Source organism: Tupaia chinensis, unplaced genomic scaffold, assembly GCF_000334495.1.
Source record: "Tupaia chinensis unplaced genomic scaffold, TupChi_1.0 Scaffold149090_1, whole genome shotgun sequence".
NCBI classification, from domain to species: domain Eukaryota; kingdom Metazoa; phylum Chordata; class Mammalia; order Scandentia; family Tupaiidae; genus Tupaia; species Tupaia belangeri.
This window is the reverse complement of record NW_006208936.1, coordinates 1818135-1828303: the sequence shown is the minus strand read 5'-3', so window position 1 is coordinate 1828303 and position 10169 is coordinate 1818135.

The following is a 10169-nucleotide window of genomic DNA, read 5'->3' as shown; positions in this document are numbered from 1 at the left end:
TGGAGGGCGGGGCATAGGGGCACCTCCTGTTGCTAGCGGAGCCTCTTTCACCAAATCCGACCATGTCTGAGCTGGATGCAGCAGGTGCGTGTATTCCGACCTTTACCAAACGTTCATTAAATGCCCGCCTTATGGCAGCCACTGCTGAGGGGCTACAGAGTGAAGCAGTGAGCAGAAGAAAATTGCTACTGCCATGGAGCTGCCGTCTAGCCAGGGAGACTGACCATGGCCAAGCGTGCTGGGTACGTGCCAGTAACTCTTTCGCCTCTGCCCCCCACCCCGACCCCGTCTCTGTGCTTGTTATGCCCCTGGATACTGAAGTCAAGGGCCGCTTCAGTAGGCCCCAGGACCCCAGCTGGGTTCAGCCAATGGGGAGCACAGGGAGGAGAGAGAGGAAGGATATTTATTCCCCCAGCGCCCTCCCTGCCAGGCCTACCCGCGTAAGATTCCAAGCTGCTAATCACGACCACAGCCCCTCGCAGTCACTGTCTCCTACTGCCTGACTCTTCCTGGGTTCTGGCCACTGGTTTCTCCCCTGTCTGTCCTTCCTTCCTTCCTTCCTTCCTTCCTTCCTTCCTTCCTTCTTTCTTTTTTATTTTTTGAGAGGTTTTTGCTATAGTATGTGCGCACTCACCAGAAAGAGAAAGACAGATAGACAGAAAGCGAGAAATCACCCCCCCCAATGGGATGGCCACACCACAATTCCTTCTCCTCTATTCTCCGCTCAGAGTCTTGGGCATGCACGCACATGCGCCCGGTGTAATTTTTAAGCCACTGGGTCCGGGACTCGAACCACAGTCGACTACATGGGAGTCCAGAAACATAGCCATTACACCAACTGCTGGTCCCTCTCCCCTGTCCTTTCTGTACCTAGCTGTGGTGGCACCCCAGTCTTGTTATCTCAGGTTGCTTCATTGTTCCATGGTTCCCCTTAATGCTACCCACACCTTGCACATAGCCCCACTACACTCTACTAACTTGAGCGTACTATCTATGAACTTCTAGAATTGGATGGCTACACGAAACGGAGACATTTAAAATGTTATGCCACACACAAATATTGTGAACTCAAAACTGAAGCAGAGCAGTGTAGATTAAGCAAGAGGAAGGGCAGTTTTAGAGCCAGAGTGGCCAACAAGACCTGTCATAGGACATCTGAAGGAAGACATCTAAGTACCTTGAAATAGGATTGCCAGGACTGGCCCCTTAGCCCAGTGATTAAGGCAGCTGGATCCCACATGGCTGACTACTAGTTCAAATCCCAGAAAGGTGTCTTGAAAACCATACTGGGCATGTGAGCTTGTGTGCTCCAAATCCCAAGAGGACGGAGAAATCAAGGGGAAGGGATTATGTGTGATGACGCTTCACTGGGAGACAATGCTTTCTCCTCCTCCCACTGCCCTCTGACCGCCCTCTGGGCTGCCTCTCTCTGTGAGCACATGCACTCTCTAGAAATTTGGAAAAAAAAAAAAAAAGTCAAATGTAGGAGGTTCAGTTAAACTGGAGTTCGAAGGAAACAATATTTTTTAGTATGATTATGTACTAAATATTACATGGAACATATATACAAAAACATTACTCAATTGTTTACCTGAAATTCAGCTCTAACTGGAGGCTTCATGTTTTATTTGCAAAATATGGCACTCTAATTTGAAGACAATGAGCCATACGACTACTCAGAGGAAGGACATTCTAAGCAGAGCAATTCCAGCAATTCCAGGTGCAGGGGCCAGAGCTGGGGTCCCAAGGACTTTCACAAAGGAGCATGCCTATGCCCTGGCTCTTGCACATGGCTGAAGCCCATAGAGTCTTACTGAAAGGAGGAGGGGGTGAGGCTTGAGGCTTTCGATCTTGCTTCTTCCCTCATCTGTGTTTTCTCTCCCAATTCCTTTCATTTTCTCAGTCCTTACGTTAATTCCAGTGATAGGGTACAGGGAGACAGAGGAGCAAACTGAGACGTCGTAGCTCTCAGTGCAGCATAGCAAATGAACTGAAGACTACTGGGAAGTTCGCAATACAGGAACCAGCAGAATAGTTCCCTGATCAAATACCAGGTCTCATGCAAAGTTCTTTCCTGTCCCAGCACACTCATTTGGGTACCATTCCGAAACCCTGGAGAGCTTGGTGGTCTGTCGTCACCTCTCGTGGATGGCCTGCCCGTTAGAGGAGCATTGTGTGTACAAACCCAGGGGAGAGAAAGCCCCGTCACCAAGGATGGGCTTCATCACACCCTTCCCGACCCATAGCTTACACCCTGGACTCTTGTGCATGACCTTTTGTTCTCTCTCAGAATCCTGGCTGGGCAGTTACCCTTACCCACTTGGCATCAAGTGAAAGGCTTGATTTCTGACAGACGCAGACTGGGGGTTTGATTCAGTGTACTCCCTGGGCTTGCAATTTAGCACGAATGCTGTGGTCGAGAGCCCTCTGTAGACTCTTCAGAGGGATTGGGTCCAAATCAGACCCACCTTGTTTGTTACAGGACAGTCTCAACTGTGTGTGTGTGTGTGTGTGTGTGTGTGTGTGTGTGTGTGTGCATATGTGAATTTAAATGAATAAAATAAAATACACAAGGTAAGGGGGAAAAGCAATTCCATTAAAACAATGTTACTAAAGTATTTTAAAAATGGATGAATGCATATATGTGTCACCATTAATGCATCAAATAACATTTAGTATATGGTCAAGTGACTGCCGCTGTGTTTCTTTTTTGCTGCAGGGCATGTGTGCTCACCAAAGAGAGACAGGTGGAGAGAGAGAGAGACAGAGAGAGGAAAAGTACCACACCACAGTTCCTTCTCTTCCATTCTCTTTTCAAGATCTGGGTCACACTACACACACATGCACACGCACACACACGTGCAAACACCTGGAATGGTTTTCAAGCTGGGAGGTCCAGGACTCAAACTGTGCAGTCAACAGTGTGGGATCCAGCACCTTAACCACGATCCACCTGCTGGCCCCCTGCTGTGGTTGAAAAGTGGTGAAAAGTGTAGAATGTCATATAAGATTCCCTCTGACTTCCGGTGGCGACGACGCCACAGCAGTCACTCTATTACTGCGTTAGGCTATCTACATTCGAAACTTTTGTGTCACTGTGTTTCAAAAGTGGATAATGGGAAAAGGTGTCACTTTTTCCTCATTTAGGTTCACAGATGGTGGGACTGTCCCACAGAGCCAGCTCAGGACCATGGAGCAGAGGGGAAGGAGTCTGTCCTAATTTAAAGGATTAAAACAACTAGGGCAGGGACCAGCAGATGACATAACGGCTGTGTCGCTGGACTCCCATGTAATCGACCACGGTTCGAGTGCCCCTCACAGAGCCCAACATACTTTGCAGGCAGCATCTCTGTTACTGCGTGAGCTCTAACTCCAGTGGCTTTGCCGTCTGACCATTGTGTACACTGAGGAAGCCCACAAGGAACAACACGTGGACGGAGCCCACGAGAAGATATCTTTGCACAATAAGACAAGATGCACTACTGAGGGACCAGTAGTTGGCATAATGGCTATATTTCTGGACTCCCACATAGTCAACAGTGTTTTGAGTCCCAGACCTGGTGGCTTAAACTCACGCTGGGTGTGTGTGCGTGTGTGCCCAAGATCCTGAGAGGAGAGTGGAGGAGAAGGGATTGTGGTGTAGCCATCCCCCCTGAAATATATATATATATATATATATATATATATGACATCAAAAATCAATGCCCTCAATTCAGGCACTGGTTTCAATATGCTTAAAATAAAACTAAAATGTAATAGGGACAAATGTCTGTTGAATGAGTTAATCTCTTGAGTTCCTGATGTTGAGGACTTGCTCATATCCCAAACCACGTTTTCAAGGTTGATAGGTCCAGAAAAATCCAGCTGAGTCCCCCACCTTAGGGATCTTATGCCAGAAAAATCACATGCATTTCACAATAAGGCTTTAAATTCAATACAAGCAAGCTCCTAAATAATGTTTGGGCAGTAACATTGGTTATATTGAAGAGAGGAAGACGGTAATGTTGTCTACAATTGTTAGAAAAATGTCTTTCAATGTGAAGAACTTGAGAGTAAGCAAAGAAATGAGTATGATCTTGGCTTGTTCAAGAAGCAGGAAAGAAAACTTAAGGTTTAGATGAATTAATTGGAAAGATGGAATGGGTCTAAACTTGATATAAATTAACAGCATAGAAAGATTGTTGGTCTTAAACAAAGGAGAAACAAGAAGAAGCTCTTTTTTAAAGATAGCCTGGAAGGGACTATACACATAGAGTGGGGACGACTAGGAGAGAGTAGAAGACAGTAGGAATACGCAGGGGAGGGCAGGTAGACCTCACAGATGGCTGTGCATAATTGGAGAGGGAATCACTATGATTTGGGGTGGATCAGAGATAGCAGATGATGGACAGGGGTGGATGCAATATACAGTGTAAGTCCGTGTAGCCAACAGAACGCCTGTAGCACTGTCCAATTTGCGTATCATTGACCAGCTCATTCATCAGTTTATGTCAGAAATAATGGGGGAAATGGGATGGATTATTTACCTAGGGGACAACATAACGAATTCAGTGTGATTTTTTGGCAAAGTGCCAGGAATTCGCAACTAGTTAGAGAAGATGATCTTTAAAGCAATTTTGAGTCACCTTATTTTTCCTAGAAGCCTCTCGAAGAAAAACTTTGATGTATGAGAAATGGTGGCTTCACTTTCTTCTGAAATTTTTTATTAATTTTTTATTACATTTAATCACTGTGCATCTTTACGGCATGGTTTACTGAATCCACATAACAGTATAATGACTCAGAATTGTGAGTTCTTTGAAAGTGACTAAGGCCACCAGATGAGACACCTCAGTCGTAGTTTAGGTTGTTAAACACAAAGTGAATGGGAGACACAGTCTAAGTCTTTTCACGCCTATGATTGAGCTTGTCCACATGTTCTTGTGGTTTCTGTCATCTTCTGTGGAATTTAACATATGGTGTGTGTGTGTATACACATATGTGTATATATGTGTGTGCATATGTGTGTGTATATATACATACATTTTTTGGACCATAATGCTATCTCCTCTTTTTTTATTCTGTTTGGATTTTCCCCAAAACTTACCAGTAAGATGAACTTGAAGGGAGGGCCCACATTGCGAGGCCCCGAAGGCTTTCCTCTTCAGCAGCAGAGAGCAAGCAGCTTTGGGGATCATACTTCTGACCCTGCCCACTTGAGAACAATGTTGTGAAGTAAGGAATTATTTTAGGCCTTTTATCTTGAAAATGTTATGTGTTATCTTGTAGAGCAACTAGATGAAAGATCACTAGTTAAGCAAGCACCTGAATTAAAAGTAAGTTAGCGCAGGCCCAGCAGTGGTAGCACAGTGGCAGCATGCAACTCCATGATGCTGGGACCGTAGGAAGGTTGAGGGTTTGGTTCTCGGGCTGACCTGTACATGCCGGGATTGCAGGTGTGCCCATCATCCTGGCTGGCTGTGAGGGGTGGGGGGTAGGAGCTCCGTAAGAGACCTTATCGAGGGTGCTTCTCTTTCTCTCTCTTTTATGAAATACAAAAATAGGAAACTTCTAAAAAAGATTAATTTGAAATATATATATATATATATGCACACACATATGTGTATGTGTATGTGTATATATGTGTGTATATGTGTATATATATGTGTTTATATGTATGGTTTTCTTACAATATACTATGTGTGTGTGAATACATGTATGTGTGTGTGTGTGTGTGTGCATGTATATATATATATATATATATATATATATATATATAATGACTACTTTTTCGATTCAAGGGGCCTGAGCAGTCACATCTACAAGCTACAAGCATTAATGTCACTGTAACAGACCGCTTTGGCCCAGTGACCATGGGGTGCTCCCTATATCCCATCTCTGGCATAGTGTTAGTAGACATGGAGTTAAAGTAAAACCCTCTTTTCTCTGCTAAACACAACTTTTTATTTATTTATTTATTTATTTTTTTGCTGACTCTAAGTCTTTTGGAAACAAAGGCTTGCACTTTTAACCAATTAGTAACCTAGGAATTGAATTCCTAAACTACCTTCAGCCTTCAGGTGCCCACCTGCAGATGTCTTGCTTCTTTGGGCCAGGCCAATGAAAAGAGTTCTTATGTTGATTACAGCTTCGTCTGTATCTCTTGCTTTCAGACGGGAATAAAAAGAACTGCTGCATCTGAGCACCCAGAAAACATTTTTGATTTTAGGGTTCATCACTCATATTTGTGCTTAGAGCAAACCATATTAACTACTATGTCTACAGAGCTTGGTTATTTCCATTGACATATAACAATTTTCAGTGATTGGATAAGAATGTCCATACCTACAGTGAATGGTGTCTATATTAGGGGGGGTGACACATGAGAGTCCCTTTCTTCAAAATATACATTGCTACTTCCAAACATAGTGTTCCGTGTATCCAAAAGGAAAAGCAAAATTACTTGACGGATCAAAAACAGTTGGCTGGAGCAGTCCTAAATGTGTGCACTTCAAAGACCACATTCCCTCCCAAGTGAAATAGTCACAGCTGGTCATTTGGTCATGGCACCAATTTCACCTAAAGCTCAGATTGCTGGTCCTGTCCCTGTAATCTTTGATCAAATGGGTTTGGGGTGGAACCCAACGATTTGCATTTCTCACAAGTTCCCAGGGTTTTTGGCCTGAGAACCACACTTAACAGAACTACTGCTTAGAATCAAACAGCCCACTTCGAATTTCTCATCAGTCTGTGTTAATTGTGTGACTTCAGGAACGTTATTTAACATCTCTATGTCTTAATTTCTTTATTATACAGCAAAGAAAATGATAGGATAAAATCCACTAAGGTTGATATGAGGGTCGAATGAGTTAAAATAGGGGCCAGAAGACTTCTGCTCACAGACTCCATCTGGCCCTTGCCTGTTTTTGTGCAACTCCAAACTAGGAATGGTTTGTATGATTTTTGTTTTTGCTTTTGTTTAGAAAGATTTACATTATATGGTGCTTGTGCTTGCCAGAGAAACAGAGACAAAGAGAGAAAGTGAGAAATCACCCTCTTTGGGGGATGGCCATGCCACAGTTCCTTCATGCTCTTTTCAGGATTTGGGGCATGCACACACACTCACCTGGTGTGAGTTTGAAGCCACAGGGCTGGGACTCAAACCACAGTTGCCCAACTGAGAGTCTAGTGCCTTAACCACTGTGCCACCTGCTGACCCTTTGTTTTCCTTTTGTTTTTGTGTGAGCTAGAGGGCACTTGCCCTGGCTAGAGAGAGACTGAGAGACAGGAAGAGAGGGAGAGGGAGAAAACTGTCCATGGAGTGTGGTCAAGTCAAAGTTTCTATTCCTCCATTCATTTTTCCTGTCAGGATTCAGGGCATGCATGCACACATAGCCAGTGTGCTTTTTAAGCTCCTGGAGCCAAACTCCGATTTGACATGTGTGTTCTGGCTCCCCTCACCATGGAACTGGTCTGGTTTATGCATTTTTATTTAATTTTTAAGAAGTATTTACTTCAATTTATTTGTCACTATTATTATTTTTATTTGCCATAGGCATGTGGGTTCACGAGAGAGAGAGAGAGAGAGCGAGAGCATTCAAGTCCCCAGGTCTGAGACTTGAACTGTTGTCGGCCATCTGTGAGGCCAGTGTCTTAACCATCATGACAACTGCTGACCTGGTTTATGCATTTTCAACAGACTGTTTACATGGAGGATAAGGAGAAGGAGAAGAGAAGAGAAGAAAAAATAAAAATAAAAATAAAAATATGAAGAAGAAAAAAGAACAGAGAGGAGGAGGAGAAGCACCACCCACAGCAAGAGGCCTACCAAGACTACACATTTACCATTAGGGACTTACAGAAACCAAGTCCCAGCTCCTGAATCACATCATGCAGGAGTGTAGGACTGTTGTAACATACTGGCATCCGATAAAGGTTAGTTGTCAAGGAAATGGATCCCTTTTCCTTAAGTAAGTCTCTGTTCCTTCCAAGTTATCCAGCCTAGAACATTCACTATTCACTTACATGTCTATCAAAGGCATCCTTGGGGTAGGGGAGAAATAAACAGATCTGATGGTGATGATGATAATGATAATTATAGATGAGGAACTAAAGCAAATTTACTATCCGTTTAAACAGTTTAGATTAGAAAATGAAAATATCTACTCAAAAATACAATGTCTCTTCTCCAAAACATTTTTATCATCTTCCATTAGTATCTTGACGAGCCTTTCCAGTTCCAGCCATATAACTCTCTTTGGAATTGTCCACATTGGGGTTTTTCTTTAAAATATTCTCAATGGTGGTATGTCTCTCTTTTTCAAATATGAAAGTATTGTTATTGCCATTTTTTAAAATAATGAGGCAGTACTTAGAACCAAATTTATTGATAAGAGATGACCACATCAGAAAATGTGGGATGACGGGGCCAGCAGTTAGCATAACGGCTTTATCACTGAACTCCCATGTAGTTGACAACGGTTCGAGTCCCAGGTCCAATGGCTTAAACTCACACCAGGCATGTGTGCGTGTGTGCCCAAGTTCCTGAGAGGAGAATGGAAGAGAAGGGATTGTGGCGTGGCCATCTCCCCCTGGGGGGGAGGGGGTGATTTCTTGCTTTCTGTCTGTCACTCTCTGTCTTTCTGGAGAGCACACAGCCCTATGGCAAAGATCTCTCAAAAAAAAAAAAAAAGTGGGATGACAACATCTTGAAAACTAATCAACTGCTCAAATATAAGTTCCAGAAAGTATCGTTGGCATGGCAGCTGACTGGAGTGACAGTACTCAGGAAGGAATGCCCTGTGGGTGACAAGACAAGGTGTCATCCCCCTTTCTTCCATACAGGCACTCACACAGCGAACATTCCTACAAACCCTGTGTTAGTCAAGGTTCTCCAGAGAAACATAACTAATATGCTTTATATGTGCACAGATAAAGAAAGAGAGAGATTTACTCTGAGGAACTGATTCACACAATTATGGAGTCTGGGAGGACCAAAATCTGTGGGTGGGCCATCAGAAGAGCCAGGGCAGAGTCAGCCATGTAATGCTAGTCCGAAGGCTAGCACCTGGGGACCAGGGAGCGCTGATGCTCTAGTTCAGGTCCAAAGACCCTCTACTGGATGCCCTCTTTCTCTGGAAGGTCAGCCTTGTTCTATTCAGGCCTTCGCTTGACTGGATGAGGCCTACTCACACCATGAAAGGCAATCTGTTTTACTTGGTGCCTTTCTCCACCTGCTCATCAATTTCATGTTAATTTAGTCCACAAACAAACCAAAAACAAGAACAAACAAAAGAGCTCCCTCACAGAAACATTCAGAATAGTTTGACCGCAGAGGGTTTTATGGCCCAGCTGAGTGGAGTTGACACATAAAGTTAATCATCCCGGGCCTGGCTTCTGGCAGGCCCTTAGCCAGGCACAAGAGCTGAGTGATGGCTAAGTCATAGCCTGACTTGCTTCACTCAGCAACGAATCTTCCATATTCATCCACTTTCTGTCATATTCCAGGGCCTTGTTGTTTTTCATGGCTGAATAGTATTCCATGGAGTATATGTACCAAAATTTTTCAATCCATTCATCTAGGTTTAATATTGTTAAAGCCATCAAATATGTCAAATAAAAGAATAAGACATTTTCTTTTTAAATAAATCTCAAATTCAGTAGTTTCTTTGGGACATCAGCTTGTAGCCTTGTATTTATAAAGGTCATTTTAATTCTTATATTTTAGCCAAATGGCTATAGTCTAACTTCTTATACAAATTTACAGTAAATGAAAGGGTTAACTATTCCACGTGCCTTAGGGATGAAGAAAGGGTTGGCCGGCATCTTAGATAGTTTCATGGAACAGCCCGTCTAAAGTCCCAGGTGCTTCTCAGACATTCTTTCTCCTCCTCCTTTTCCTTCCCAAGTTAAATGGTCCTTTCCTGACATCATTGCAGATGACTGACCTTGTATTTTCTTCGTTATTTTTAAATTTTTATTTATTTATTTTAATTATTATTCATACATTAAATCACTATACATCATTTAGGTTGTGAAGAGACTTTACTCAGCATGAAATACACCCCAGTCCAGCCCAGTTGGGACCACCATACACATCCTCGTCAACAGATAATAAACTTTATCTGTGTCCCACAAGTGTCTTACCTCTCCATTCCCCCCCCCCAAATTTCCTATGCTCTTCCCCTCTC